Genomic DNA, 23,555 nt, shown 5'->3' on the forward strand with positions numbered 1-23,555 from the left:
TTCAAGTGTATTCAGATAAAGGCCTGCAAAGTAGTCTTATTTTAAAAAAAAGGAAAAATTCTTCTTTTGCAATGACTTCGTTTCTCCCAATGTCATTAATTTTGTATATTTGTGCTTTCTCTGCCTACCCTCCTCAATTTAGTTAGCCAGTGCTTTGTTTATTTTGTTGTTTAAAAACATCCATATCTGGTTTTATTAATGAGATCTGCTGTTTTTCTGTTGTTTTTCTCATGAATTTGCTTTCATATTGATTATTTATTTCCTTGTGTTGTATTTTGGTGTGCTTTGTTATGGTACTGACGGTGGTTTCGTTTGGCTTTTATGAGTCCGGAATTTAGCTTCTTTTTTCATTCTTTTTTACGTATTGATAAAGTGTTTAAGGCTACCAATTTTCCCCTACAAACAGCTTTAACCATATCCCATAGATTCTGAGCTGTAGTGTTTCAATCATCATAAAGAATTAAAAGGGACAGTGAGTCTTCTTTGGGCTTCCCTTGCTTATAGCTCTGGCTATATGTCAAAAGCATTCAAGCACTCAATTCTGCCACTATATATATATATATATATATATATATATATATATATATATATATTTTTTAAAGATGTTTAAATTTATTTGACAGAGAGAGAACACAAGCAGGGGGAGCAGCAGGAGCTCAAGCAGGGAGCCTAATGTAGTGCTTGATCCCTGGACCGTGGGATCACGATCTGAGCCGAAGGCAGATGCTTAGCTGACTGAGCCACCCAGGCATCCCTACCATCATAGCCTCCCAGAAAAACTAGTTCCAAATTAGTATCTAGCTTTGTCCCTCACTGTGATCCATCACAGGTTCATAGGCAGGATGGCGTAGTAGTCAAGAGAGAGTGCTTTGATAACAGACCTCAGGGACTGATACCCTGCTGGTGTGATCTGGGGCTACTTTCCTAACTCTAAGCCTATTTTTTTTGTCTGTAATATGGAGGTTTTACTATATCACCAACCTCCTGATAAAAATCATCGTGATGGGACAAGGTAATCCGCTTCATACATTGCCCCACTTACTTAGCACTTTCCATATATAAGCTCTTGTTTTACTAATAGGAACAGTGTGTCTACTTTTTAAAAACTCTAATTGATGTTGGAAACTCAAAACCTGAGGAACAAGAGCTTTTACCATGTTGAAAGTTCAACGGAGAGATAAGTACACAAAAAGAAGGAAGTCAAGATGTGTAGAGATAAAGGGGAGGCAGTGGATTCAAGCCTGAGAAAACATACCAAGAATGAGTGAGGGCTTAGAAAGAAAGTGATTTATGAGGCTTATTCTAGGGGTGGAGAGAATTTCAGTCCAGCCAGAGGAGACATTTGCGTCAACACAGGAATAGTATAACTTAGAACTCTACACAATGAGCTATTACAAGTTATCCTTAGAAGAGGCTTTGGATTAGATTATATTAAGATTTATTTTAAGGGACTAAAAGAAGTCATCAAAATTTATTTTATTTCATAAACCGGGTTAGAGATATTATATATTGCATGTATTTTGTATTTCAACGAAAAAAAAACCCCTCAGATAATTCGCATATTCTGGTGAATTTTCATTCTCCCTCTGCCAAGCATTTGCAAAATAAGATAGTTGGATGGGATGATCTCGAAGGGAGACTATAATCTTTAAGATTACATCCATCTCTGACATTCTATGACGTTTAAAAAAATTTTTGTTTTCCTAAGATTTCTATGGTAGAGAAGGAATAGTAATGTAGCAACATCCTTCTTTTAATTAGTTTTCCTCAATAGGATGTCATTTAGAGTTTCATGGGATTAATTTGGCTGATGTATTCAATTTTTTAAAAAATTTCTGTTCTTGCGCCAGCCAGCACAGATCTTGACAGGCCGACGGCTCCGATCCTGCCAGGTTCTGGCAGGAGGGTGGCCCTATAAGCTGTGCCTGCGGCTGAAAGCCACTTGCAAACACGTCAGCTTAGCTGATGACATGGATAGTTGGATGGAGGGCTCCTGGGCTCTCAAGAAGAGCAAACCCTCCTGGTCTTGCAGGCTGTCCAGCCCAGTGTCTGGGAGCCTCTTTCCAATCTGTGCCAAGAGGACAATCAGATTTAGAGGGACCAGTGTTCTGTTACCCCAGGGCTCATGCACACCTGAAGATGGATCTCGTACCAAGGAGGTTCATTCCACAAGGCAAAGCCAAGGCCCTGTGGTGGAGGCAGTATTGGCAGCCCTCCAGCTTCTCTCTTCCCTTCTGGCCCTTCCCTTCCTGTACCTTCGGGCTCATGCAGGAAGAGCTTTCTGCTCGTGCCCGGGTATTTTTAACAGCAGCTGCCCCTCTCTCTCCCTCCAGGGTTGGCAGGGCCATTTCTTCTTAAACTCCAGTTGCTTTTCATGCATTTTTGTACTTGTTCCTATGGAGAGGGATGGTCTTAGCGACAGAGGGCAGGGCAGCTGTAAATACATAGGGCCAACCCAGAAGAAGCCAAACCCGCTGGGATTCCAAATAAGTCTTCCCTTGACCAGTTGGCGAAAGTATCACCAGTTAGCTACTTCGGTTCCACTTTTATCTATCCTCTAACGCTGTGGGTGAAGGAGAGCACAGCAGAATAGACCAGGTACTGATTTCTGGAACACATTTGTGTGACCACCGTGTTTTTGCACATGGAACGTAATTGATTTGAGAATTGCCCTGGAGCAGAGGCACAATAATGCCATCAAGCTGCCGGCAGCCTCAGTGTCTGGTCCCTGGAAAATGTCATTTAACCCCAGTTAGGACTTATGCTTTAGACTCAGACTTGATTCAGTGGAGGCCCCTCTGTACTGTACGTATATCTGTTACCTGGGCAAGCTACTTCATTTCTATGTTTGCCTTCTCCTCTCTAAAACTAGGATGATGATGTCTCTTTCATAGAGTTGTAATAAGGATGAGACAAATGCATCTGAGTGCTCAAAATTCACCAGTTATTATTAAGGCATGGAAGCTATATCTTCTTTACTTTTATATTTTTTGTCCTTGAACCCAGGCTTCTTGACCCCAAGTTCAATCAGGTTGAAGGCAAGGGGAAGGGAAAGACAAGGCTAGCTTTCAGAGACTGCAGTGAGGGTTGTCAGCGCATGGGAAATCCTTTTATGAGAGATGAGAGTGAAACCAAAGATAATTATTAGGCTGAAAACTTCAGAGACAAAGAAGATGGTGGTATTAGGGAGGAGAGGAAAATTCTTCGAGATAGATGAGGAATTTAATTGCTGATATATAGATGTAGAGACAGTGATGGAGCATCAGGAACAACTGTCCAGCAGGCAAATGAAAAAATTGGGAAAATAAATTTTTTGTTTACTTGTAGAAATTACCTTAAAAATCTGGATATGACTTTGATGACATTATGTTGAAGATTTTGCCCTCGATTTTTAATAGCAGGCAATGTCTTTTTCCTGTTTAGCATTTGAAGGCATTTTTAACTCAATTTTTCAATTATGCTTTTCTTTTTGGAGGAGTTTTATATTATGATTTGGGGGACAGGATTTAATTGCTTTTCCCTAAGAATTTTTACCCTTTTCTGAACATGTTTTGATTATTTGATTATTTTAACTAAGCATTAGCAGACTTAATAAATGAAGTACACTTTCAGGAATCCAGGAATTCTAACTACACCGGAGGGAGTTCATGGATTAGCAATACAGAAATCTCTCAAAATGGAAGTCCATTAAGAAAATGTCTCCCTTTTAAGAGATGTTCTGAGAATAATCCTATTAGGCTAGAAGCCTGCTAAGCTTATCAACTTCAGACACATTTCTCTACAAAGGGGAAAAAGAATCCAAATAGAATTAATGTGACGAGTAAATGCTGACAGAAAATATATATTTAACCTCAGAAAATAATCATCACATTATATCCAAATGTCAATTTCATGCCAGGAAAAATTTGATGACCTTTAAGATCTAAGCTTGATAACATGGACAAAATGTTAAAATGAAATATTTTTCATTTCAGGTGAAAAATGAAAAATTGAGCCTGTCTTCAAATAGTTGGATCAGTGGGATTCTTTAAATAGTCATATATTTTTTTAATTAAGGGGAAAATGTCTTTTGTATATTTACTTTATACTGATTCTGATGCTCCCCACTATTTCCTGAAGATTTGGGTTTCTATCTGGTTTCATTTCCCTTCAGCCTGAAGAACTTCCTTTAGCATTTTTGGTAGGGCAAGTCTGGATATTGTGAAACCTTAATATTCTCTTATCTGAAAATGTCTTTATTTTACCATGATTTTTGAAAGATAATTTTGCTGGAGATAAAATTTTACATTGATTATTTTTTAAAAAATCTTTCAGTACTTTAAAGATAATTACTTTTGATGAGAAGGCAGTGGTCACTTGAGTGTTGCTCCTTTGTAGACAGTGTATTGCTTTTTTCTGTCTGTTGTTAAGATATTTTTCTTTATCTTTGGTTTTTGCCAAATTGACTGCGATGTATCTAGGTATAGGGCTTTTTGTATTAATACTGCTTGGTGCTCACTGTACGTTTGTGTCTTTTATTAAATTTGTAAGAATTTCAACCATTATTTCCTAAGAAATTTTTTTCTACCCCATCATTTCTCTTCTCTTATTCTGGGACTCAAATTATACACAGAGTAGACCTTTTGATATGATCCCACCTGGTCCCTATGGTTCTGTTCCTTTCTTAATTTTCAATCTTCTTTTATACTCTTTTGTTTGTTTGTTTGTTTGTTTGTTTGGGTTATTTCTATTGATCTATTTTCAAGTTAGCTGACTTCTCCTCTGTCAGCTCCACTCAGATGCTCAGCCCATCCAGTAACATTTTTTTTCATAGATAGCATTTTCTAGCATTTGATTCCTTTTTAGAGTTTCTGTTTTTCTGTTGAGATAGTCCAATTTTCACACAATATGAGAATATTCTCCTTATGTCCTAGGGCAAATTGTAACAGCTGGTTTAAAATCCAAGTCTGCTAATTGCCCAACACCTGTGCCATCTCAGGATTGGTCTGCACTGATTGTCTTTTCTCTTGAGAATGGTCCATGTTTTCTTACTTATTTGTTTGTTGAGCAATTTTGTATTGTATCCTCAACATTGTGGAAAATGTTATAGAAACTCTTGGCTCTATTATGTTCCTTTGAAAAATATAGATTTTTTTAAAAACCAGGCTGTAACTTGGCTGAGCTGAAATTGAAAATTTTTGTTTCCTCTGTAGTAGGTGGTAGCTCAGATATCAACTTGCTTCTTTTGTCCTTGTGGCTGCATTCCATTGGAAAGTTATAAAAACTGGAAATTTACCCAGTGCCACTATGTTTTAATAAATACTGTCTCCACTCCATTTTCTCCCTGTTTTTGTTCACCCTTCAGTACCTTTAGTTGGGTGTTTTTATATCTTGTCCAGAGTTTATAGTTGTTATTTACTGGAGGCTCAGTCTGATAGAAGCCACTCAACCTTAGCAGAAGTTGAAGTACACCACCTCTGTCCCCACTCTCCTGAAAATAGAATGACTATTTCCACTAATTCATTGTCTTGAGCACTCTCATTTTTTTTCCCCATTGCCTTCCTGAAAATAGAGTGTGGTCTTGCATAAGAGAAGAACAAAATGTTTGAGCAGATGACAAGAAAGCATCCACTCTGTGAGTTCCTGTTCTCTCCAGACCATAAACTGCAGAGAATTTGCCTACATCTTTGAGTAGGTAATACCTTAGGAGGGAATGCATTGAGTATATCAGGCAGATAGAAGTAAAATGGAGTGCAAGTCTGAAATGCAGAGATTTGAAATCTGTTTTTCTTTATGCTGTGAAGGCTAATATTATCTCTTTGACTAGAAAACCACAGTGATGAATATAAGAAAATGAATTTATAAAAGAATTATACAATACGCTAGTCACTGTTATCTTGTATAGCATTTCCCAAATTTTGTTTAGATGAACATGTACCTCAAGAAATTTCTTTTAAAAAGGGCTATGGGGTTGAATAAGTTTGAAAAAAAACTCCCTGGGGAGTAGGAATGTGGGTTTATTACCACCCACAAATTATAGATTTACTAAGATTGAAAGTACATGAAAGTCCCCTTAGCACTGGTTAACTGTGCTGAACATGATTAGTTCATTCTTGGATGATTCAGAAAGTACATCAAGATCTTTCCTTGTCTTGTTTTCCCTTTCTGCATTCTCTGCCTAGGTAATTTTATCCATTTCCATGGCTTTCAATGCCATTGATGAGCTGATGACTCCCACATTTATCTTTTTAGTCAAAACCCATTCTCTGAGTATATTCAAAGAGCCCTAACTGACAGTTCTTTTTTCATGTTTCATAACATTTCAAAATTAACATTTCAATCCAGAAGTTTTAATTCTACCCCTCATCTCCAAATACTCTCCTACCAGTCTATCCCATTTCAACAAATCGCATCACCATTTACTTATGCTGGTAAATCTAGAATCATCATGGATTCCTCTATTACTTCCAACCCATTGTGTATTCTGTTTGTTGTTGCTTTTCCTTGAAAATATATCTTGAACCCATCTACCAGTCCAAGACATTACCAGCAGTTGTAAATACGGAGGGAAAAATGTTTGTCATGTTGTTCTCTGAAAAATTAAAGCCTATGAATGATTCCATGCCTAAGATTTACTATTTTATATTTTTCATTTCCTCATTATTATCTGCATTAATTAAGAGTAGGAAATATAAAATGCCCTGTGATAATTTAGTGCAGGGGTCAGAAAACTAATGCTATATGCCATATCTAGCCTATCATATGTTTTTGAAAATGAAGTTTATTGAAACATAGATGAGACTATTCTTTTAAATATGGTCTATGGCTGCTTCCATATTTCAATAGCAGAGTTTGTAGTTGTGAGGCTGTATGACCAACTAAACCTAAAATATTTATTATCTGATCTCTCACAGAAAAGGCCAGTCGGGCATCAGCCTGATTTGAATAAGTGTGGTAATACTTTCAAGATAGTGAATTTTCAGTATAAAAAAATAGTGAATCTGGGATGCCTGGGTTGCTCAGTGGACTAAGTGTCCAACTCTTGGTTTCAGCTCAGGTCATGATCTTTGAGGTCCTGAGATTGAGCCCCATGTCAGGCTCCACGCTTAGTGCAGAGATTCTCTCTCTCTCTCTCTCTTTCTTCTTCTCCCTCTGCCCCTACTACTAATGCTCTCATGCTCTCTAAAATAAATAAATAAATCTTTAAAAAAAACTTGGTGAATCTTTGGGTCATTTTCTTTTGTATATCAGATGAGGTTACATTTCTCAGAGGATGTCAAGGCATGAAGATCATCAATGGAAAATCTAAATCTTGAATATCTATTTGATTTTCTACCTGTCAAAAGTAACTTGTATATCCTGCCAACACCTTTAGGTGATGACAGTTGGTCAAGAATTTTAAATAAATATGGGTTTCAATATGCAACAACAAACATGAATGAATATATTCAAAACCAACTCTTCTTTCCTTTTACAATTATATTTAAGACCTTATATAGCAATAATTGATAGTAGAAAGTATGTGGGACCTGGATCAAAAGATCTACATACCAAGTTCAATATATCCTTTATTAGCTAATAACCATGATCACATCTAACTCTCTGATACTTAACTTCTTCATCAGTTAGATTTAGAATAAAAGGACCCAATCATAGGTTATATGAAGAAGTTCTGGGTAATAAATATTATTTTTTCTAGACACTCGCAATTCCTCAGTCATGAAGATCACCTCAATATTCCTCTTCAATGGATATATTCTCAGATTTTTCGCTTCAGTGGTGCGCTGAATATTCTCTGCTGGATTCCCAAACTCCCACAAAGTTATTCTTATCTGTGAGTGAATGTTGAATGTAATGTCCTGTGGAAAGACGATGGTAATAAACTCCTATTTTGCCATCTTGCTAATGTCACTTTACAATATTGTCCCTTTAGTTCTTAGCAGAAACTCTCAATTTCCATATAGCTTCAGCAATTAGTGTCTTTCCTCACTTGTGACCAGCACCTTCCTTCAGGGCACTGCCTAGGGAAAACAAAAAATGATGGAGAGATAAAGACTTTCCCAGACAAACAAGAGCTAAGGGAGTTCATCATCACTAGACCTAACATATAAGAAATGCTAAAGGGAGTGACAAGCTAAAATGAAAGGATGTTAATAAGAAAACTTGGTATCAAACTCACTGGTAAAAGTAAGTATATGGTCAGATTTAGAGTTTTCTAATACTGTAATTATTTATGTAAGACATGATACTATAAAACTCCTAGAAGAAAACTTAGGGAAAAAGCTTCTTAGCATAGGTCTTTGTGATGATTTTTTTGTATATGACCCTCAATGTGCACACAACAAAACAAAAAATAAGCAACTGTGAGTCCATCAAACTAAAAACCTTCTGCACAGGAAAGGAAACAATAACATTTAAAGGCAACTTATAGAATGGGAGAAAATATTTGCAAACTGTACATCTGCTAAGGGGTTAATATCCAAAATATATCAAGAACTCAACTCAATAGTAAAATAATAATCCCATTAAAAATGGTCAAATAAACTGAATAGACATTTAGCTAAAGAAGATACACAAATGGCCAACAGATACACGATGAAGTGCTCAACAGTACTCATCACTAAGGAAATGCAAACCAAAATCACAATATCACCTCATACCTGTTAGAAGGGCTATCATCAAAAATAGATGATAAGTGTTGGCAAGGATGTAGAGAAAAGGGAACCCTTGTGCACAGTTGGTGGGAATGTAAATTGGTGCAGCTGTAATGGAAAACAGAATGGAGGTTCCTCAAAAGATTAAAAATAGAACAACCATATGATCCAGCAGTCCATCTCTGGGTATATTGGTGAAGAAAACAAAAATCAGTTTTTCCAAGATCTGCACTTCTACATTCATTTCAACACTATTCACATGGCCAAGATATGGAAAGAGCCAAAGTGTCTCCCAACGGATTAATGAATAAAGAAACTATGTAGATACAGAGATAGATGATAGATAGATAGATAGATAGATAGATAGATAGATAGATAGATAGAATATCATTCAGCCTGAAAAAGGAAACAAATCCGACCATTTGTTGACAATATAAATAAACCTGGAGGACATTATAAGTGAAATGATCCAGACCGAGAAAGACAACCATGATATCATTTCACTTATATGAAGAATCTTTAAAAAAAGTTAAGCTCATAAGACAGTAGAATGGTGGTTTTCAAGGGTGGAGGAGGGGAAATGGGAAGATACTGGTCAAAGGGTACTACTGAGTTTCAGTTATAAAATGAATTCGTTCTGGAGCTGTAATGTACAACATGGTAACTACAGCTGATAATACAGTGTTGTATACTAGAAATTTGCTAAGAGAGTAAATATTAAGCATTCTCATCTCTCTCTCTCTCTCTCTCTCTCTCACACACACACACACACACACAACACACAAAAGGTAGCTGAGGTGATGGATATGTTAATTATCTGGGCCATGGTAAACATTACACAATGTATACATATACCAATTCCGTAAGTTGCACACGTTAAATATGTACAATTTTATTTTCAATTCTATCTCAGAAAAACCCTCTCATTGTCTTCATGGTCTTACTTTGCTTTAAAAAGAGATATTTATTCATCATGAATACAAATCCAAGTGTTTGGATGGATAGAAGAGAACCAAATGCAGTAGAAATTTAAAACTAGTTTCCCCTATAGCATGAAAAATTTGATGTTTTGTATTTCATTGGAAAAATTATCGAACACTTTCTAAACCTTGAGGCTGTATATTTTATGATGTGGCTGCTGCATAGTTCCCATAATTGGATTTTTCAAATAGTTAATTTAACTTCTTTTTAATACATATGAATTTATGTGCCCCACAGGGAGACAGCATAGATTATATCATCGTGTTTATGACTTTCCTGTTATTTTAATAAGTTTCATGATCGATGCAGATGTTTACTTGGAAAAAAAATAAAAGAAAATCTAAACCTCTTGGCTTTTGAGACTGAACTTCATTTAAGGTTCGATCCAAAGTTATGAGACCGAGAAATATATTTTATGTTGGGAAATGAATATACTAACAATAAAAATAGTATTCAGTAAGTTTACTTCTCAACTTTCAAACAAACTGTGTGTCAGATGGGCTGAGTGTGATGCTGAAGCTCAAACAGCTAAATACACCATCTTATGACTCATTTCCTCTAGTTAGTCACTGAGTCATAACTCATCTTTGCTCATCAGATCTACGCAAAAGGTCTTAAGATGAACTCCAAAGTACCTCATGTTCTTCTTAACAAGGTGGGGAAGTATCTAAGTACATTCTCATTTTTTTTCCCCAAATATGTGTTAAGTGACGGGCAGCCACATGAGATACCATTAAGTATTGACTAGATGGTTCATGTTCTGTCTCATTTTCCTTTCTTGTAAACTTTTTCTCCTATAAACTTTCTCTAGTCTTTACATCACTCCTTCTGCCTCTAACATAATCCAAGTAAACTAACTGTTGGTTGGAACTGACTTGAAATTTCTTCATGCCTGAGATCAAGTTTGGAAACAGAGTCCCAAATCCCCTTCCTTTCAATGATTACTTTTTTTTTCTTTTTTTTTTTTTTAGCTACCTGATGATTATCCCACCCACTCCTCAGATTTATTATCTGCACCAAAACAATAATTTCCTCCTCTCTCACAACCTAATCATCTCCATCAGCCAGAAGCATTAGTCGCTGAGATGGGATGATGGAGCCACTCCCAAGAGCATGTGGTGACCAGATTCAAGCACCAAGGGGGAAGTCAGAGAGGGAGACTACCTGAATTTGTTCTACTATAATCAGGATAATAAAGGCATTCACAGACTTCATTACTCTGAAATCTCCATTTCCTTGACTGGAGAGAGGGAAACCTTAGAGGAATTTTGAATAACCAGGAAAAAGTAGAAAAAAACGTGTGCTGGATTTTATGGAATTGGGGGACCTCAGGGAATGCTAAAACCGGATTTGGACATATTTTGTAATAGTATTAGTGCTTGTTTGTAATGAATAACAACAACAACAAAAACTTGCCTTCTTAATCAGGATGAATGCAATTTGGAGGTAAGAAATAATCTCTGGGAAAGGAAATGACTTTGGCTCCCTGTACTTTAGATCTTGGCTTATTCTAAGAGTTTATGTAAAGTCATTTTGAAATATAGCCTACAGTTTCTGCTTCCTTAGGATAGTCATGACCTTATTTAGTATTGTATAAAATCTGTGAATGACAATCAGAAGCAATTCCAGGAGAAGATCAGGATAAGCAATCTTTGTCCTTGAGCACATTCTACAAATGTAGTTTTTGGTTCCAGCAACCTTTTTATAAGGAGTATATGCTTAAAGTCAGCAGTACTGTATCATACACTTAATCTGTTAGGAGGGTAGATCTCATGTAACCTGCTCTTAAAACACACACACACACACACACACACACACACACATACACATATACACTAACAACAAAGTACAAAACCCCAAGGGGCAGGTGGAAACTTTTGGAGGTGATGGATATATTTATTACCTTGATGGCAGTGATGGTGTCACAGGTGTATGCATATGTCCAAACTCATCAAATTGTATACATTAAACGCATGCAAGTTTCTTGTACATTAATTAGTCTTCCAAAAAACTGTTAAAAAAAAAAAAAAGAGCAACAGATGAACTCAACAGAGACACCTATGCTGAGAACACGGTAGAAAAAGCAAGACTGGGTAATACAAGGCAGTTCTGGGGATGCGGGACATCCATATGTTATTCCACCAACCAAGGGCACACAGATCCCCTGCCCCTCACCCCCACCTGATCCCAAGTACCACTCACCTTGAAGTTAGGATCTAAGTGTGCCTTAATGACAATGTAGGTACATAAAGCAATAGGTAATCTAGCACCTCCATCAGGAGAACAGTAGGAATCGGTACCCCAAGCGCAAGTGGCAAAGCAGTCCTTGGCCTCCCTCTCGGAATTGACCCTGGAAGGTGCTGTGTCAAAGGGACTTACTCTCCCAGCCTGCAGGCCCGTGTTGTGCCATACACCTTGGCAGATAACTTCTATCATCTTGTCGTAGATGGATATACATTTGTATGTACCTATATATATATATATTTCATTCTGTAAAATGCATTTTTTTTCTTTTCTGAGTGAAACTGATCTCTCAGCTTCTCTGGGGTTATCCCAATACTGATGAGAAAGTAGTTTGTTTATTTTGAAACCCCAGGGGCTAGATCACAGTGTTCCCTGGCCTGAGTCATAAAAAAATGTTAAGTGCATTACCTGTTCCTTGATGAAAAGCATGGGTGTGAGATCTCCTTGAAGTTCATATGATTCACAGGAAATAAATGAAAAGGATAGCCTTATGAAACAGTTTCAGTTCAATTTATCTTTCCCCCTGATAATTGCAAGGCCTCGATTTCATTTGGGTTCAGCATATTTAATGAAGAAAGATCAGTTTCTATGGAGAATCATTTCACTTGAATAGGTGAACTAATAACTAGTGCTACAGACAAGTACCTTTCAGCTGTGGAAATTATACTCTTCCTTCAGTCAGTTCTAAAAACAGGCTACACTCCCCAAAAGTATTCAGTGTCTCAAAGTGCTGGTGACATTGGAAGCCATGATGGATGTTCATTCTTATTTTAGAGACTAAGAGTCTAAGAAAAAAGAATGTGGGAAAATTTTATCAAGTAGTGGCATTTCGGGGATGGCCTAGGATATAACGGCTGTGAGTTCCACGGACTCCTGCAGAGCTTGGGACGAGACCTATTTCATCTGACACATTGCTGTTAGGTCATGCTGCTGTGCACCGATCCTTCCAGCTTGCATTTGGAGATGCTAAGACTATTTCCAAAAGGAAAGGGATTTTCATCTCTGTAACTAAAATTTCATAATAAGAAATAGACTAAGATACTTAGCGTGTTCTCGTGCTTTTTTGGAACAGGTAAGCCTGGAATGCTAAGCAAAAAAAGTGGCCGGACACACAGCCTGAACTACGATGCATACGGCGGCTCTATTTCTGTCCTTTCAAAAATGTGTGGAGGTGTCAAAAAGTTTCAATTTTCCAATACTTGGAGAAGTATTTGTCCATCATGGGCGGTCTAAGAGGTGACTGAGCCTATTAGAAGCAGGGGGTAAACAATTTGGACAAAATCGCATGACTGGGTACAGGAACACTAGACCTGCCTTGTCTAAGTCATTTATGCTAGAAAGGTCTGGAGGAAACTAAGAAGGGACCCACATGAAGTTTCAAGTGCTTTCCAATTAGGTAGAATGGAAATCTCAGTGACCAGAGGGCAGGGTCACTGCCTCAGTCATTGTTTGAATCGCTTGACATGTAACACAGAGAAGAGGAAGGGCGAACACTTCCTCGTTTCACGGAGAGTCACCGTTCGCAGTGAGGGCTGCCCTCCCCGCTGCCCTCTGTGGTCTGGGATCATCAGCCTTGGATCTTGTCAGGTGCCCATGAAGCTTTAAACACAGATGTCTGCGTCCCACTCAGATCTGTGGAATCTAAATTCTGAGTGGTAGTCTTTTTTTTTTTTAACATATTATTTATTCATGAGAGACACAGAGAGAGGCAGAGACACAGGCAGAGGGAGAGGCAGGCTCCGTGCAGGGAGCCCCATGTGGGACTTGATCCTGGGACCTGGGGGTCACGCCCTGAGCTGGAGGCAGAGGCTCAACCCCTGAGCCACGCAAGAGCCCCAATTTTGGGTCATAGAATCTGGGTTCTGTAATGTGGAAAGCTCCAACCATGCTTCAGAAGGGCAGCCTGGGTTGAAAATGGGTCCCTGGAGTTTTGGGGATGGATGTGGGCAAAGGCTTACTACCCCGCCCCTTTGCCTTTTGTCCCAGAACAAATACATCTGTGGGGTTTTATATTTGGGTTTCCTTGTGTGAGGGGTTAAAGGTCATCAGTGTGAAGGGTCCATGTTTGCCCAGCCTTCTTCCCTGCTTAACTTCTGCCTGCTTCTCTCACTCTGAGGTGAGAAAGGAAACAACTCATGAGCATGCATCCTCTTTGGAGAGAGAGGAGGAGAGTCAAGCATTGAGGGAGGAGAGAGGAGGAGCATCTGGAGAGAAAATAGAGGAGGAACATGGTGAGAGGAGAGAGGAGGAGCATTGTGGGAGAAGAGAGGAGGAAGAGGAGGAGCATCCTGGAAAGAGAGAGGAGCAGCACCATGGGAAGAAAGAGGAGGAGCACTGTGGGAGGAGGAGAGAGGAGGAGCACTGTGGGAAGAGAGAGGAGGAGCGTCCTGGGAGGAGAGAAGGGCTCAAGGCACCTCGGTGGTGGGCAGGATGAGCTGGTGACAGGGTTCTTCTTTTGGGTGGAGGGCAGTAGAATGAAAGACTTCCAGGGCTAAACGGTGGAAGTGGAGTTGGAGCCTGGGGTTCAAGACTTTATATATTAAGTTTTGCAGACAAATTCTTGGGTGATATTAAAGGTTTGGGAAGGAAGACAAATGGAGACTTCCAACTAGGTCCTGTTTTTCTCTGGAATGAATTAGGGCAGTGGGGGACTCATCAGTTAGGAATGCTGATGGCAATAGCAATGGTGGGCTTCTTGACAAAGGCAATGATCCAGGTTGTTGGGTTCTACTTTGTCAGCCATAGCGTGTTGGTCCTTTGTCTTTGCCCTTGCCGTCCCTCTATGGTCACCCGGTGGCATCACATCCAGCTTCAAAGCGTTAAGAGTAGGGAAGGGCTGAAGCCAGGAGCATGCAGCTTATACAGTCCCTTTTATAAAGAAGCCAGAGTTTGCCAGTCCCATTAGCGCACATGCCCTGGACTTGTTCACCGAACTGGGTCATGGTGCCTTGTTGCTAGTAGCTGTGTGGGAGTTCACAGAAGCGGGTATTTAGCTTTTCTGGCATCTACTGTGAAACATAAGGAGGGAGAAAAAGGCTAGAATTCGCTTCTGAGTAAGCCAACCAACAGAGTGTGTCATGGCGTGTCACAGCTTCACAGGGTTTGTCCTTGGTGACGAAAAATAACCAAAAAATGAGTCCTTGCAAAAGAAATTGGGGAACCACTGCCTTAGAGCAGTAGTTCCCAAGTCGTGAGAATCACGTAAGACTTGTTGAAAGCAGATGTCTGGACCTCCATCGTCCCCATGTTCTGATTCGGTAGGTTTGGGATAAAACCTGGATATTTACCTTTTTTTTATTGGTCTTTTTGGAAGATGTAGGAAGTCTGTGGATCACACATTCAGAAACAGTGGTTTTGAGACTTAGGCTAAAGTTGTTTCAGCGGTTGTAAAACTGGCTGAATGTTAGAATCATCAGAAGCGTTTTAAAAAGATCAAAGCAATGCTTGTGCATGGGCCCTTCCCCCAACTATTTCAATCAGAAAATCTGAGGTTGAGAAATTAGCATCATCCGAAACCTCGCAGGGTGAATCTAATACGCAGTCAGGGATGAGCATCGCCGACTTCAAGATTCTACCGAACAAGCTTCTTGCACAAACAGGAAAGCCAGGGAGGGCCGGGTGGCAGAAAGATATGCCAACCTCTCCGTGCTGGCTCTTGGAAATCTTTGAGAGGGATGGATAGAGACGAAAGAATAGAACAGGCTGGCAACCTTAGATAAGGTAAAGGGCAACCGAAATGCAAGAAATCATAGCAAATGTGAGGCGTCTCAAGTAGCTCAGTCTTTTTTGTCCTTAAATACTGATTTTAAATATTGGTTTTAGATGCAGGCATTTAAATACTGCTTTTAAGTCTTTATAACTTTTGGTGTGATCCATCCACGAGCACAAATTTGTTGATATTATGTCGATCTTGTGATTAACTGCTCAGTTTGTTCAGGGAAAAGAAATACTATAAGGAATGGCAGTCTCTGGAATCCTCTTCAATCTTTAGGCATAGACATTGTTCACAATGACACCTAGTGTAGACCAGGTAAAGCTGCAGGACACCAGCTCCTTGGGATCTGAAGACTCTGGTCTTCAGCAGCAGATTTAGCAGATTAAATAGGACAATTTCAAATTCTTAACAGTGAATCCAGTAGCATTTGGCTAGTGAAGCAAGAATAAAAAGAAATTATATAATATATATACACACATATATATAACATTCTGCATATGTAGAACATTAGCCTAGTGTTCTAGAAAGGGTGTTATTTGTGAGAAATGCTGTCCGTGCTGATCCACTGACGCTTCCAAATGGCAGCCCAAGCGTTGAGGAGCGCGCGGCAGGTGACACCCGTTACCAGGCCAGTTCTGTGCGGGGAAGGAATACCCCATGGAGTGTTGGCAGCCGCAGCTTCCTGATGGGAAAACAATGAATACGTGGGGACACGAGCAGAAGCTAGAGGAGGAAATTAAATTCTATTCTGCAAGCATGGATAAGGCAGGAGCTGGGTCAAGGGAATGTCCAAGAAGAGCACCTGGAGATGGAGGAGAGGTGGACCCTGCCTTCAGGAGAAACCACGAGGTGCCCACCAGGCACAGCAGTACCAGGGAGCTGCCCCGAGACATGCGCAAGCCATTCAACGTAAATCGTCTTTGTAAGTTGAGAAGAGAGACATTTAGATCCTTCCTTGGCATTTGGAGATGATATTAAATGAAGTAGTAGTTTGGTTTTTTTTTTTTTTTTGAGATTTTATTTATTTATTGGAGAGAGAGAGTGGGGGTGGGGGCGGACAGAGGGGAGGGAGAAGCAGGCTACCCCCTGAGCAGGAAGCCTGATGTGGGATTCGATCCCAGGACCCCGAGATCATGCCCTGAGCTGAGGACAGATGAGCCACTCAGGCGCCCCTGCAGTGGTGGTTTTGGGTGTAAGAATTGAGGCCTGACCTGATGGGCTGGACGGTGTCCTCCCCCAAATTCGTATGTTGGAATCTTGAGCCTCAGCAACTCAGAACGTGAACTTGTTTGGAAGTAGGATGGTTGCAGATGTAATTGGCTATGACGTCATAACGAAGTAAAGTGGGTCGCTGATCCCACGGGTTTGGGGTCCTTCCAGGAGGCAGGCCCACCAGGGGAGGCCGGGCGGGGTCGCCCCGGGAGGCTCGCGGGCCCCAGAGACCAGGGCAGACCAGGCAGCGGGCACGGGGGCCGAGCTCTGCCCGGGGCCGGGGCCCAGCCGACAGCCCCCGAGGGCCAGAACCGACGCCCAGGGCCCATGGGGTCACCGAGGGGTGGCCACGGTGAGGGACTTGAGCTGATCGAGGCTCCCGCAGGGCTGTCCCAGGGAAGGGGGCGCCTAAAGGTGCCCAGGGAGGCCTTCTCTTACGGTGTTGCCAGAAGAGCTCATCCTCCCCAATGCTAGTGACGCACTGTGCCTAGAAAATAAAAGCAACCGGGCATCTGGTTAAACATGGAATCTAACATCTGGCGAGAAGCCTATTCCTGCCAGAGGCTCTTTGTGTTTGCTCCTGCAAGGGGTACCTATGAGTAGAAGCTCTGTGCTTAGCATCCCTGCAGATGGTCTACTGCTTGCAGAGTTTGATATGCATAGTGACCAAAGTTCATAGAGAAAGCAATACCTGACAATTCCTTTCCTTAAAAAGAAAACACCCGGAACGTCTTGGTGGCTTGGCAGTTGAGCATCTGCCTTTGGCCCAGGCTGTGGTCCTAGGGTCCTGGGATCGAGTCCGTTCCCCACAGGGAGTCTGCTTCTTCCTCTGCCTGTGTCTTTGCCTCTCTGTGTCTCACATGAATAAATAAATAAAATCTTAAAAAAAAAAAGTAGGGATCCCTGGGTGGCGCAGCAGTTTGGCGCCTGCCTTTGGCCCAGGGCACGATCCTGGAGACCCAGGATCGAATCCCACGTCGGGCTCCTGGTGCATGGAGCCTGCTTCTCCCTCTGCCTGTGTCTCTGCCTCTCTCTCTCTCTCTCTCTCTGAGTGACTATCATAAATAAAGTAAAAAAAAAAAGTAAAAAAAAAAAAAAAGTAGAACATTCTATCCTCAACTGACCTATGTATCAATCAGGAGAGCTAAGATATACAGCAGTAACAAACATCTCCCAGACATTGGTGGCTATGACAATGTAATTTTATTTGTCACTCTTACTTGGCAAAAATCTGGCAAATTTATAGCCATTCTCCCCCAATAGTAATATCTTTTTTAAAAAAAATTGAGTGTCTTTAATGTGGCAATCACAAGACTAGTACTTTACATATAATATCTTTCAAAATCTCATGTAACTCTAACAGGTTGATGTTACTATTTCCTTTCTGCAGATGTGAAATTGAGACACAGGTTCGGTGAGTAAGTGGTAGACTGGTTTGGGATCCAGATCTTTCTAATGCTAAACCTGTTATTTCTAACTACTGTTAAGCTACTCTTTTTAAACATAACCCTCAGGTTTTAGTTTTTAAATGTAATCGCACTGGAGCACCCGGGTGGCTCATCCAGTTAAGCATCTGGCTCTTGGTTTCGGTCATGATCTTAGGGTTGTGAGATTGAGACCTGAGTTGAGCTCCGTGCTAAGTGTGGAGCCCGGTTAAGATTCTCTCTTTCCTTCTCCCTCTGCCCTCCCCCCAAATGTAACTTCCCTAATGTCATCTTTCTAATATTTCCAGTGGAAGGGAAGATCCAAATGCCATTATCCTGCTGTATAGATCGGCAGTTAAGGCATAAAAGGTTATGTGTCGATCTTGGCTAGTACACTTGGTGATAAAGTTAGAACCTTAGGCAACGTGTTCAAATCAGAATCACCATGTATAGCTGGTAAAAATGCAGGTTTCAAGCCCCCCTCCCCCATGGTCCTGGGGTGAGTCCCGTCTAGTAGTGAAAGAATAGAATAGCACTGGAGGAATTATGTGCAACGCTCCCAGTACTGTTACCACGAGGCCATGTTGTCAATGAAAGTTGAAAACTGATTGAGGAGACATCGCTGAAACTCTGCAGACCTGCTAATGCTTTGCCCAGAGAGATGCCTGAACTCGAAGATTGAATCTGAGAGCATTGAGGACTTGCTGATTGAGCTCCACGTGTAGCCTTAGCTATATGGAAATAAACTGCCACTGTTTACAGCGTATTCAAATCTAGATTTCTGGGAAGGCAATTAGCCTAATTAGTTCAGTAATGAATAATGTTAACCTTTGTGATATCATTATAGAGTCCACGGTACCAGTTTATTTCTGTCCCTCAATTTTATACGTCATTAGAGATTGAGATGAAAGCGTCGTGTTCTTAACTCCAAACAACTGCTCAATTAGGTGGGGCAGCTGAGCAATAAAAATGTCGATCAGGTAATCCCAAGGCAAAAATACTTGACGGATGATTTTGTTTTATTTTTTTAGGTTGTGGGGAGAAAGAGAGGGAGAGAATCCCAAGAAGACTCCATACTCAGCCTGAAGCCCAGCTTGGGGCTCCATCTCATGACCCTGAAATCACGACCTGAGCCAACATCAAGAGTCAGACACTTAACTGACTGAGACACCCAGGCCCCCCTTCTGATGGATGTTTAAATGTTTAAATTTCAAATATGGCTATTTTAGCATGTGGCAAAATCACTTAAAAGTAAAGATTACCATACTTTGATTTCTTGCTGAAATGTCATTGGATAGCTGCAGATTAGTTTACCAAAAGTTGATTCGCTTGTCATTTTTTTACTTCCTGAGTTGTTACTGTTTCCAAATCGGTCTTCCATCAGTTTTTTAGGAGCTGAGGCACTTAAAAAATATGTAGATTCCCTAGTGTACTTTGGGAATCTGCAGTGTAATCTGCTATCCAGGGCAATTTAGCCCTCACGCACAGCCTTACCACCCACCCGTAAGTTAGTGACCCAAAGGGCTGACAGCATCACCCTTTGAGGTCTTGGAATATTTACCTGTGAGGTTAAGTTACCTAGATTCTGTCTCAGTATGTGAACCCTCCTTCAGAGCAAAGGTTGCAGCTTTTTATTTTTTTCCATCCCCCAAACTCTAATTTTGCTTTTCCAGTAGCAGTGACCCATTGTGAACTAACATGCACAGCTCAGCTGCTCCCTTGAATTTAAAGAAGATCATATGTTTCTGTGCGCAGCAGACCAAATAGATTAATGAAGGAAAATTTTGGGAAATGAGACTTTCATCCAAAAGACATATACCTTCCCTGGCAACTATAATGAGTGAAATCGACATAATCAGCCCAGCAATTTAGCTTTGCCCTTTTACCTAAGACTTAGCAAAATTGCTACTTTCTGCCTTTTTGGTACTTTTTCCATATTAGGGAGATGAGACATATAGGATCCCTCATGAGGGAAATGAAAAGCAGCTCACACCTATAACTTCCCTGACTCTTTCAAGGATATCAGAGGAGAATCTTCAATCATCGGCTTAATATTTTAGAACCAGGTAAGTCACTTCCTCAGGCACGGTTTGATTCACAGGATTCAATTTTTCTTTAAAAGTCGGCAACACCACAGTAATTAAATGTTTGCTAGAACCCCTGATTTTTTTACATTACCAACCTAGAGATTATACATATAAAAATAACATCTCTAGGTTATATATAAGCTAATATTATTTATATTACATAAGGTATACAACACAAGATATATACGTGTGTGTGTAATATGACATTATTCCATCCCCAATATGTTAACAGTTCACAACTTCATTTGGAAGTCAGTTATTTGGAACTTGGAAAAATGCATGATTTCTGATATTATATTACTTATTATTATATTATAATATCTGTATATTTTACATTATAAGAAAACTATATTGCATCTTAAATTATGTAATAATTTATATTTGGTGATAACATATCATTATGTTACTGTTTTCTGACATTAAAAAAAGTGGCTAGCGCCATGGTTAGCTCACATAGCAATGGATTTTTGTTTATATTTGGCAGTAACATTTTTCTCTTTATTATTTATTTCTACTGCCTAACAGCACAGTTAAACCACAAGCTAACTATGCTTCGATGTATAGAACCAACAGTTATTGGAGACTTATAATGAAAAATGTCCTACGGTGACAAGGGGATGTGGTGGTTGGTGACTATGTCTTCCTCTGGAGGGGAACTGACAGATGCCTAGCTCTTTGGACAAAGGGAGCCCTCCTCGTGGCGTGGGTTGGCCCTTGATCTGTGTAGGTATTTAAATGCCCTGTATCTATAAATGATGGACACTCTCCTTAATAATTATGATAATGATAAAAATAATAATCATAAGAAAAGCATCTACCACGTGTTTATGATATGGAGGTACAATGTGAAGGCCCTAAAACATTTTATCTCCTAAATCACAACTTTGTGAAGTGCTTACTGGGGAAGCTGAGCCTTGGGGAGGTTGAGTGACTTCCTCATCATCCAAAGGTCATTGTAAACAAAGGTTATTGAGAAAAGCTAGGTCTTGTGCAAACTTCCTTGGTCAAAAGCATGTTGTTTCTCCCGTGTGCTCTGACATCCAAATATACTTCTATGTAAGAAAAAGCTTATGCAAGTTATCCATTTTGTACCAAAAAACAGTAAACAAAATCAGCATAAAGGGAAAGATCACAATCTCACCATTCAGAAATAATGACTGTTGGAACCCTTTCTAATTCCTTGAGATTCAACATTAAACGTAGAATCTTCTTAGGGAGTCCATAGTGATACATTTGTCCCCATCCAACTTTGCATTCCTTCTACCATAATCCAACACCCTTAGTAGCCATTCCCACATATATGCCCCAGATTTCTGCTTGTATAAATTAGAAAACTTAAGTAGTTCTCTTGGAGTGTAGCCTACTTCCTCACACTTTGTACCTCATCTTTAGGCATCTGCTGGGGCTTGAGTCTAGTTACAAGTCTGGAGGCAAAGAAGGGGGGTGGCAGTGCATCCTGAGCAGACCTAGCATCGTCCTTCGTGGCACTGACCTCAGGGGAGGGCATAACTCTTCCCTCAGGCAGTGCAGGGTTAGTCCCTTCAGAGGGAGGTGGAGAGGTTACTTCCCCTGTGGGTGGAGGGGGTGATACTCAGGGTGGAGAGATTGCTTCTGCTGGCAAAAAATTCTCAGAATTTAGAAGAAAGTCTCTCCTCACTCTAGGATTATATAAATGTTCTCCTATATATTCTTCTAGTAATTTTTGGTTGTGTTTTTGACATTAATATTTTTGTCTTTTGGGGTTTATTTTGGTATGAGAAGTGAGGTAGGAAACTTTTCTCATTTTATACTTTTCAGAGCATTTTAATATAAATTAAGATCTTTTGGACTTGTGAAGCAGGTGAGGGCTCTGTCATTTCTTGGATTTTATACATACGAACACGGGAACTCAGACATTTCAAGTAATTTGCCAATGGTAACAAATTTAGCTAATGGCAGACTCAGGCCTGGAATCTAGATTGTAGTCATCTGTCCAGAATTCTTCATACCCCATTAGCTTGCTTCTTGGTTTTCTGTGCTACTTTTATTACTTACTGGAAGTGAATTCAATTATTTTCTTAAATCATCATTGAATGCAGTTTATAACATTATTGTTGAGAATTACTGCATTTTGGAAATTCTTGGTCTGTCCCTAATAGTGTGACGATAACTGTTGACATATGCTGACCTTTCCCACGTGCTCCATGTTAAGTGCTTAAAACTGGTTGTCTCATTTAATCCTCACAAAATCCCTCCAGGAGTAGACATTATTACTGAAACGCATAGTATACAGCATAACAACCATTTTCCAACTTTTGGGTTTCTGACACTCCCTTTACACTCTTAAAACTTATTGAAGACCCCAAAAAGCTTTTGTTTATGGGCTATAGATATCAATATTTACCATGTTAAAAATGGAAAAAGTATGGGACACCTGGGTAGCTCAGAATTGGGCATCTGACTTCACCTCAGGGCATGATCCCAGTCCCGGGATCAAGTCCCACATCAGGCTCCCTGCATGGAGCCTGCTTCTCCCTCTGCCTGTGTCTCTGCCTCTCTGTGTGTGTGTCTCATGAATAAATAAATAAAATATAATGTTTAAAAAGTGAAAAATTAATATTTATTTACTGTTTCCTCTAAAGAAGGAAGAACAACAATATATCTGTTATTTGTCAACCTAAATATCATTTTTTAAAAGATTTTATGTTTTTATTCATGAGAGACACAGAGAGGCAGAGACACAGGCAGAAGGAGAAGCAGACTCCCTGTGGGGAGCCTGATACAAGACTCAACTGCAGAACCCTGGGATTATGCCCTGAGATGAAGGCAGATGCTTAACCACTGAGCCACCCAGGCATCCCTGTATATCCTTTTTCAAGCAAAAAATAGCCATGCCTTCCCAAAGGATGACATTATTTTTCATTTTTTCAGTGTTTCTTTAATGGCTGCTTTCATAGAAGGACTGCAGGTTCTCATGATTTTTTCTACATTTAATCTGCAACAGTATCACATAGCCTCTGGAAATCTCCCAGAGGCACATTCATGATAGAATGAGAGTAGGAAGGACAGGTATTATCTTAGTATTCTTATTAAAATAGTTTTGATGTTGCAGAACCTCTGAAAAGCTGTTGTATTTCTCTGAAGAATCACTGCCATATCACACAGTGGGTAAGAAGGAGGGCTGGTGCTGCCGGGTAGGCAGATCCCTGGGTTTTCATCCCAGCTTCACCGTTTACTCATTGTGTGATCCTGGGCCAGTTATTTTTGCATTTCTTACCAC

The 23,555-nt window shown here is 40.0% G+C and overlaps 2 long non-coding RNA genes across 6 annotated transcripts in view; one reads left to right on the forward strand and one right to left on the reverse strand.

The window, feature by feature from the left end:
* Positions 1-7,530: 7,530 nt before the first annotated feature.
* On the reverse strand, positions 7,531-16,873 carry LOC144306283 (uncharacterized). Its single transcript, XR_013373354.1, has 4 exons — positions 16,785-16,873; positions 14,273-16,004; positions 11,518-11,625; positions 7,531-8,000 (listed from the first exon to the last, which is right to left on the reverse strand). It is a non-coding gene; the product is annotated as an uncharacterized LOC144306283 (long non-coding RNA).
* The window catches only part of LOC144306284 (uncharacterized), a 31,299-nt gene continuing 15,796 nt past the window's right edge, over positions 8,053-23,555 (forward strand). The window contains exons 1-4 of one of the 5 annotated variants that reach the window (XR_013373356.1): positions 8,053-8,166; positions 10,586-11,060; positions 19,241-20,275; positions 20,822-21,019. This is a non-coding gene — a long non-coding RNA (uncharacterized LOC144306284). Of the gene's footprint in view, positions 8,167-10,161; positions 10,270-10,585; positions 11,061-19,240; positions 20,276-20,821; positions 21,024-23,555 lie in introns of those variants that run through there. The other 4 variants (XR_013373358.1, XR_013373357.1, XR_013373355.1 and 1 more) reach the window with 4 other exon arrangements.

Source organism: Canis aureus, chromosome 36 (assembly GCF_053574225.1).
Source record: "Canis aureus isolate CA01 chromosome 36, VMU_Caureus_v.1.0, whole genome shotgun sequence".
Classification (NCBI taxonomy): Eukaryota; Metazoa; Chordata; class Mammalia; order Carnivora; family Canidae; genus Canis; species Canis aureus.